The 9650-nt window shown below is 39.0% G+C and overlaps 1 long non-coding RNA gene across 1 annotated transcript; it reads right to left on the bottom strand.

Annotated features, from left to right (window-relative positions):
* Nucleotides 1-864: 864 nt before the first annotated feature.
* LOC127632415 (uncharacterized) lies at nt 865-4248 on the bottom strand. The gene is made up of 3 exons (XR_007969097.1): nt 3943-4248; nt 1864-2200; nt 865-1745 (listed from the first exon to the last, which is right to left on the bottom strand). It is a non-coding gene; the product is annotated as an uncharacterized LOC127632415 (long non-coding RNA).
* Between the last annotated feature and the right edge of the window lie 5402 nt (nt 4249-9650).

Here is a 9650-nt window from a genome sequence, read left to right as displayed (position 1 = left end):
TTGTGGCATGCATCATAGATCCATAGATTGTATCAAAATACAATTTGGAACGACCTTACAGCATGGCCCATCTCCCTTCGAAAACAACATTTTTGGTGTGTGGGGGTTAGTGTTCAGGAAAACACTGACATCTAGTGGGAACAAATGAGTGTTACTTCAACTTTAATATCCTACTTTCGTGTCCCTGGGTTTTATATATATATATATATATATATATATATATATATATATATATATATATATATATATATATATATATATATATATATACACACATTTTATTTTTTATTATTATCTATGTCTTGCTGCTGCTTTTGTATTGTTGTGCACTGGAAGCTCTTGTCACCAAGACAAATTCCCTGTATATGTAAGCATACTTGGCAATAAAGCTGATTCTGATAAAAGTAATCCACAAGACTCCAGTGGTTAAAGCCATATCTTGAGAAGTGATGCAATAAGTGTAGGTGAGAAATAAATCAGTATTTAAGTCCTTTTTAACAAAATTCTCCTCCCTGCCCAAAAGGTGGCAATATGCACCAAGAATGCAAATAAAAAATAAAAAAGAAATGGGAAGTGGTGATTGATTATACAAAAGGACTTAAATAGTGATCCGTTTCTCACCCACACCTGTCATATTGCTTAAAGAAATATTTTTTCACACACAAACACACACTTTTATGACCATTAGGGGTTTTAAGTGTTTACTTTGTCATATTTTCTTAGCAATTAAGCATATTTGCTCTTCTCATTAATGCAAAAAAGTAATACAAACAATATATATATATCTTACGCTATAACATGAAATATAATATAGGATTTAAATTGTATTGTTAAGTTTGTATGATAAATGTGGGTGAGAAACAGATTCTATTCAGAAGTTCTTTTTTATTACAAATTCTTCTCCCTGCCAGTAGGTGGCAATATGCACAAAGGATGTGAATCACCAAAAACAAAAGTGAAAGTGGAGATTTATGGTAAAAAAGGACTTAAATATAGTTTTTTAATAATCTGTTTCTCACCCACGCTTATCATATTGCTTCAGAACATATGGATTTAATCACTGGAGACTTTTTAATTTTATGCTGCCTTTGTACTTTTTGGAGCTTCAAAATCTTAGTACCCATTCAATTGCATTCAGTATGGACCTACAGAGCAGAGATATTTTTCTAAAATTCTTTGCTTGTGTTCAGTTGAAGAAAGTCATACATATTTTAGATGACAAGAGAATTCTCATTTTTGTGTGAACTAACACTTTAAAACAGAATTGGAAAATGTTACCAGGCTTTTTATTTTTTATAATTTTCAAAACGTTTTGATGTAGGACACTGATGTTCTCTCCTGTCAAATGTACATACACTGTTAGACATTGTTATACAAAATTAGAGTGAGATATTTTTTTAAACTACGGTTACATGGATGCAAAAGGTGTGCTCCCTGCGCAACCATCAGACCAAAAACCCAGCTTAATACATTTTATGCTCGTTTCGAGGACAATAACACCGCCCTCGTGGATAGAGCACTTGCGGCCGACGCTACAGAGGTTTGTTCACTCTCCGTCTCTGTTGCGGATGTAACCTGATCCTTCCGATGGGTGAACATCCGTAAAGCCGCGGGTCCATACGGCATTCCGGGCCGCGTCATCAGAGCGTGCGCGAACCAACTGGCTGGTGTTTTTACGGATATTTTCAACCTGTCCCTCTCCCTATCTGTAGTCCCCACATGCTTCAAAACGTCCACAATTGTGCCTGTACAAAAGTAATCAAAAATCACTTGTTTAAATGAGCGTCCTGTTGCTCTGATCCCCATCATCAGCAAATGCTTTGAGAGCCTAATCAGAGATCACATCTGCTCTGTGCTGCCCACCTCTCTGGACCCATTGCAGTTTGCCTACCGCAACAACCGCTCCACTGATGATGCCATTGCATCTACACTACACACTGCTCTCTCCCACCTGGAAAAAAGGAACACATATGTGAGAATGCTGTTTGTAGACTACAGCTCAGCATTCAAAACTATAGTGCCCTCCAAGCTTGATGTGAAACTCCGGGCTCTGGGCTTAAACAGCTCGCTGTGCAGCTGGATCCTGGACTTCCTGTCAGGCAGACGTCAGGTGGTTAGAATGGGCAGCAACATCTCCTCATCACTGACCCTCAACACTGCAGCTCCGCAGGGCTGTGTTCTCAGCCCACTCCTGTATTCCCTGTACACACATGACTGTGTGGCAACACATAGCTCCAATGCCATCATTAAGTTTGCTGATGATACAATGGTGGTAGGTCTGATCACTGACAATGATGAAACAGCCTACAGAGAGGAGGTGCACACTCTGACACGCTGGTGTCAGGAGCACAACCTCTCCCTCAACATCAGTAAAACCAAGGAGCTGGTAGTGGACTTCAGGAGGAAAGAGAGAGAACATAGCCCATCACCATTAATGGAGCACCGGTGGAGAGAGTCAGCAGCTTCAAGTTCCTCGGTGTCCACATTACTGAGTAACTCACATGGTCCGTCCACAGAGGCTGTTGTGAAGAAGGCTCACCAGCGCCTCTTCTTCCTGAGATGGCTGAGGAAGTTTGGAATGAACCACCACATCCTCACACGGTTGCATGCTGACTGGCTGCATCACTGCCTGGTACGGCAATAGCACCGCCCACAACTGCAAAGCCCTGCAAAGGGTGGTGCGAACTGCCAGACACATCATCGGAGGTGAGCTTCCCTCCCTCCAGGACATATAGAACAGGCGGTGTGTGAAAAAAGCTGGGAGGATCATCAGAGACTCCAGCCACCCAAGTCATGGGCTGCTCTCACTGCTACCATCAGGCAGGCGGTATTTCAGCATCAGGACCCACACCAGCTGACTACATGACAGCTTCTTCCCCCAAGCAATCAGACTTTTGAACACTTGATCTCTCATGATCAATAATCAGCACTGCACTTTATTAATCTTATATCCCACACTAGACTGTCATAATTAAATTCTCCACAATACAACTACTGTATATATATTTTTTATATGTTCTTTATTTGTTTTTATTGTATGTGTATTCTATATTGTGTGTATTGTTTACTGTACATTGTATATTATTATTGTTTTGTGTAAGTATGTGTGCATTTGATTTGTAAATTGTTTTGTGTAAATATGTTGTTTATTGTAATTGGTATTTGTCTCGTCAATGTCATGACTGCTATGTTGCTCGGAACTGCACACAAGTCTTTCACCCACTGTTGCACTTGTGTACATGGTAGTGTGACAAAGTAATTTGATTTGATTTGAACTTAAACAGAGCAAACAATAAACAGGGTAGCTCACCCCTACAAACCTAAACGCCATAGCTCAGAAAACACTAGAGCAACATAAACTCTCAGCTCAAGGGATTTGTCTGGGAGCATGGAGGAGTGTGATGGACCAAAATCACAATAGCTCACATCTGAAAGGCAGCACAAGGGTTTTATTGACGCACAATCAGAAACGGCCAATCTTCAAATCAGTGGCACCTGCAAACAAGTAGAAGACACACCCACAGACACAGAGTAAGAACACCGGACACCAAAACTGCACACATTATAATGGAACGTAACACTAGTGCAAAAAGTGCTTGAAGTTGAAGAAACATCCAAATATATATATTTTTCATTATTTGAAGTGCCTCGCTTTCTATGTAGATTGCTTGCCTCTGCAGTTTGCATTTGCAGGTCACATTAGTAAACATTTCTGTAAATGTGTAGTTAGACTTCACAGCCCGCGGACGGGCCCTTAAATGTACAAAATAAAAGTATGCGATAAACAAAACTGCTGTGTGTTACATTGGTACACATGCCACATATCTTTGGAAAGCTACATTTCTTGATTTTCTATTGATATAAACCATTTTAAGATACAATCTATATCTTTGTCAGACCACCAACATATAAACAACCAATAACAAAATTTAGGCAACTCACCTATGACGCCTCATAGTACTCCACTGAGCCATATCTTCCCGACAAAAACGGTGTTGTTTCATTGTCAAATGTCCAAATGATCAAATCAAGTAAAATGTTTAGTCCAAATCACATTATTACATCAATAAATATCCACAGACTCTTGTTGCATCATTTCAAAGCACCTGGCAGCTGTACCTAAACTTTCACATATTATCGGTAATAACTTCAGTTCAGATGTAAACATTTCCTATATCCGGTATCAAAATGGAAGCACGCACTCTGACCTTTCGATTGACACCTCATTTGACCCAATAGGAGCTTCCATGTCCTGTCCAAAGCCTTCAATAGCCAACCACAGTCTGTGTCGAATGTAAGGGCATACCCACTTTCCTTTGTTTACTGATCAAACCAATTACATCGAAGAGTGGAAATGACTGACGCATCGTATAGCCAATGAAATTCTGAAAACAGTGATATGCGGCTTTAGTGGGACGATTACAGCACGGTTCTGAAATGTGTGTGCGCAATGTTGCCTTGCCATTACCCAGTGTTTCGTGCGTCGTGCGTAAAACCATTGGAGAGCTGTTTTGGAACTGTTTACACATTTGGCGATTTAAATATGGTGAAACGGACGCGAAAAACAGGATTTTCACCCCAGGATGTGATTTAAGAAGGCATTCAATGTGAAAATTCTGAGTTTGGAGATGACATTTCTGAAAACAATACGGATGATTCGGAGGCAGAGTAAATGTTTATGGAGAGATGAGACATTGCTCTGGACAAGTAAGAGTTTTCTTGTGTTTTATAACATATATTACTGTATATTCCGCATAAATAAGCTTTAGTTTGAATAATGAATACACATTTTGTAATTACCCTTTGTCGTGTGTTTCCTCAGTGAGTGTTTGAACCGTTTGTGCGTGTGTGAGTTCATTGAGTGTTTGAACCGTTTGTGCGTGTGTTTTAGTTCATTGTTTGTTTCAGATCTATTGACATGCTATATAGATGTTTTGTATATTTACTGTAAATATATATTTATATATAAATGGATCTTGAAATATATAATATATATAAATATAAGTTGAAAATAAGAATATATGATGTGTTTGAGAGTCTATTTGTTACAATGCTGAATTCATGGGGGAGGTGTAGGCCCATCTATTTGTTACAATGCTGAATTCATGGGGGAGGTGTAGGCCCATCTATTTGTTCCATAGTACATTGGCAAAGTATACAGTATTTACAGTAAATATACATACAATAATACATATTTACACACTCGAAAAACTATATATATATATATATATATATATATATATATATATATATATATATATATATATATATATATATATATATATAGAATACAGAAAAGATGGAAAAGTTGTGTCTAGCTTTGTAAATTACATTTATTTATTCTTCCCCACTCAGCAAGCGGCCACATAAAGTGGAGCAGCAGGACAGCACCTCATCAAGAGAGGAGGGCTTTCAGAGAGACCCTTGCTGAGGAGCTGGCAGAGTTGGGGTCTCACTCCACAGCCAGACCCGTATCTCCTGCTCCACGAAGAGCACATCACAGGCCGTTGCACATCACCAAATCTTGCACCGCTGGTCGTCTGAAGTGCAGGCAGTGTCATGCAAAGACACCAGTGAAGTACTCTTCCTGTGATGTGCCTCTGTGCTTTGTACCCAAATGTGACTGCTACAATGACTGGCATGTTGCTAGAAACATGTACAATTTTATAATGGTTTGTAAATACTTTGTGTAAAAATTCATGTAAATAGTTTGTTGTGTATTTTTTATATAAACAAATTGTCCACCATAGCACTAGTTTTGACTCTTTTATATGCACATCATTTAGGTTCAAGAAGGGAAAAGGCACTCTAATGTGTTTATGCATCAGTTACTCTGTGTCAGCAAAACTAATAGTGGATCTGGATATGGAATATGATAGCTCTAAGTGTCATCTTTCATTAGAGCCCAAAATTATGACTGTACGTTGAAGCATTCAAAAGTAGGAGCCTTTTTGTCTTAGGTTACCAAAGGGTCCTTTTGGAGTATCCAAAAGGCACTTTTGTAAAACGCCTGGGTGTACCCTTAGAAAAACATGTGTAAAATATTCATTTTTTATGGTATTGTTATAACATTTGAACTTGGACTAGGTAAGGCTTCATGCTGTGATCCCATTGTGTTCTCAAGCTAATAGCTACAATATAGCTATGCAGGCATCACTATCTGATGCCTGCAGATAGTCATCTGCAGGCATCTGTATGCAAAAAAAAATTTCAGGCGTAAAAACAAACTTCTATTTCATTGTGTTCAAACTTCTATTACTCAAAATCAGTAGCACTTACAGTAATTCTGACTGCTGGGGAAAAAACTTCAGAGTGTCCCCTTTCAAATGTGACCAAAACCATGCATGTACTCCAAACGGTTCAAGAACAGCTTTAAATTTACTTTGGGTATGCCTTGATTAGGCGTTTTAGGCTAATTTTACAGGATTGGGAAGCCGCTGTGGCTGGTTCTAAACTATAGTATTATTATCTGCCGCATTAATTGTCCACCAGTCCTTTATTCTTTGCCCTTACTTGTAAAATGTTCAAATGGGAGTTTTCAGATATTATTTTTGTTTATAGATTTTTTTTTAAATGTTAGCCAAGTCTCTTCTCAACCATATACTTAAGCATTTGTCTATTGCATTACCTCAGTACTGGCCCTTTTTACCCCCAAAAATTTAATTGGGTGATATCAAATGAATCACCTCTAAATATACAACTTGCTCAGGCCACACTACTCCTTTTGCATTATTATTTTATATGTATAAATAGTTTGTTAAAGAATTAGACAGACACCAGGGGAAAATGTACGCATGGTTTGCACACTTCTAGTAATGCACCACAAAAAAATAAAACATGAACAAGGTACTGGCCAGAAAGGAAGGCCAGCTTGTGAGTGTATTTGCACGGTGCAGGAACACGTAGGCCTATTATTCCGGGCCAGTTCCAGTACAGGTAGCAATCTTGAAGGTAAACCTGCAAAAAGCACAATTGTTACTGTGTGATAAGTTATTGAACAATTGTTAAAATCTAAGCATTTCTGCTTATATTTTAACAATTGTTCAGTAACTTAAGCATAAATGCTTATATTATAACTACTACTATTTCTCTTAAAAGATTAACATCAAATGGCTTAAGTTAAAGCTGAAATGTGCAAATTTAGCTTCACAAAACGGAATTACAAAAATAATGTTACTTTGCAAACAGGTTTAACAAACACTGCCCATCTGCCATTGGTAAAAACTAAAATAAAAAACCCAGACAGTCCCACCCCAAACTAATGCCATTAATAATGTTTAGATAGTGCCATAGTGTTCACTCTTTTTAAGGAAATCAACCAACAAATGGCTTTCTTACATATGTCTCTTCATATTAAGTTTAGAAGAGTATTTGAACAAAAAAAGCAACACCAAGCTTTAAACAACATCAATTTAACCTAACTGTAGGTTTACTGTATTTTAAACAGCAATGTCATGAGTGGGCAGGCCACAACCCTGTCGAATCGAATGAGCCATTAGGTAGAAATCCCCCCGTAGAGGAAAAAAACATGGCAATCCTCGTACCATATTTTATTTCCTCCAGGTAATGGACCTGACTTGAATTCCAGTTCTGCAATGCTTTTCACATCTAGTTAAGTATTTAGGACACATCTAAAGCCATTTGCAGGATTTCCTGGTCTGTGTATGAGGTTCAAGCTTCAGTTCTTGTAAACTAACCCGTCTCATACTGACCAAAACAGTAACACGACTGCTAGCTGTTAGCTACTAGCTCATTGTGCTGCATAAAGCAGTTGTTGCATGGTGATTTTACACAAGTGTAACAGTTAAATTGGCCTGGTTGTTTTAGAAGCAAGCTTCCAGTAGCTGGTCAACTAAATAAAGTGAAGCTTTAGTATAGAGTTAACATAACAAAACATACCATCCTCGATCGTGGATCAACGCCAGTCCAGGGCACTCTCCCTCCCATTGCTCATCGGATTAGATAGCGTCCATTTGGTCGAACCACTTCCACTTCAAATTTTTTTTATTTTTGTTTTACTTTCCCTACACTGTTGGTAGGTCCTGTGGTAGTGGTGTGCGGTCAACAGCTGATACACTTCCTGAGAGACTTTTTTTGTTTCATTCATCGCTAACGGTTGGACCGTCTGCACCTCGTTTATTGACCAAGGCGTGGTTTTGCGCACAGCCCTTTCTTTTTAAACAATTCGAAAGTCACGTGAACAAATGATACAATTATTGCTGTTGCTAACTTTAAAACTAGCGAGTTGATGTCACATGTCGGAAATCCAGTGACGTAGGTAGTGACGATTCTCCCTGACCAATCAGTGATCTGCAGGATTTTGACGTTACATTTAGTATCGGCTCTGGTCACTTGGAAACTCGACCGAGGTGGTCAGGTACCAGGTACTATCCACAGTGAAAAACCACAAAAAAGAGAGCGGAGTCGTATTGAGCTGTACCGTGCAATGGAAAAGCCACTTACAGTTCCTGGCGAGGGTATGCCGAAATGGTCTGCTCCATAGGAGTAGAGGGTGTTGCCGATTCTTTTCTACACCATAATGAAAGCCAAGCCGGTTCATAGTTCGGGATGGTCTAGAGGCATTTCAGAACCTGAGAGATCTCGTATAATTATTATGTATAATTTCGATAATAAAATAATCTAGGGCTAGGTGGTATGGAGATAAATAGCTTGGCGACGGAATAAAGTGTCAACAGGTAGAGATTTTTTAATACTGTGTATATCAGGGTATGTATACCGTGCATCCGGAAAGTATTCACTTTTTCCACATTTTGTTTTGTTACAGCCTTAATCCAAAATGTATTAAATTAATCAAAATTCTACAAACAATACCCCATAATGACAACGTGAAAGAAGTTTGTTTGAAATGTTTGCAAAATTATTACAAATCTATATTTTTATATAATATTTATAATATTTCATAAAAATAAAAAAAATCACATAAGTATTCACGGCCTTTGCCATGACACTCAAAATTGAGCTCAGGTGCATCTTAGAAACATCTCAAGGATGATCAGTGGAAACTGATCAGTGGACACTGTAGAAACATCTCAAGGATGATCAGTGGAAACAGTTCCACTGATCATCCTTGAGATGTTTCTACAACTTGATTGAGTCCACCTGTGGTAAACTCAGTTGATTGGACATGAATTGGAAAGGCACACACCTGTCTATATCAGGTCCCACAGATAACAGTACATGTCAGAGCACAAACCAAGATATGAAGTCCAAGGAATTGTCTGTAGACCTTAGAGACAGGATTGCATCTAGGTACAGATCTGGGGAAGGGTACAGAAACATTTCTGCAGCATTGAAGGTCCCAATGAGCACAGTGGCGTACATCATCTGTAAATGGAAGAAGTTTGGAACCACCGGGACTCTTCTTAGAGCTGGCCGCCTGGCCAAACTGAGCGATCGGGGGAGAAGTGCCTTAGTCAGGGAGGTGACCAAGAACCCGATGGTCGCTCTGACAGAGCTCCAGCATTTCTCTGTGGAGAGAGGAGAACCTTCCAGAAGAACAACCATCTCTGCAGCACTCCATCAATCAGGCCTGTATGGTAGAGTGGGTAGACGGAAGCCACTCCTTAGTAAAAGGCACATGACAGTTCACCTGGAGTTTGCCAAAAGGCACCTGAAGGACTCTCAGACCC

The sequence above is a fragment of the Xyrauchen texanus genome, chromosome 3 (assembly GCF_025860055.1).
Source record: "Xyrauchen texanus isolate HMW12.3.18 chromosome 3, RBS_HiC_50CHRs, whole genome shotgun sequence".
Classification (NCBI taxonomy): Eukaryota; Metazoa; Chordata; class Actinopteri; order Cypriniformes; family Catostomidae; genus Xyrauchen; species Xyrauchen texanus.
Note: the sequence above shows the minus strand (reverse complement) of the source record. Positions and strands in the feature narration are given on the sequence as shown.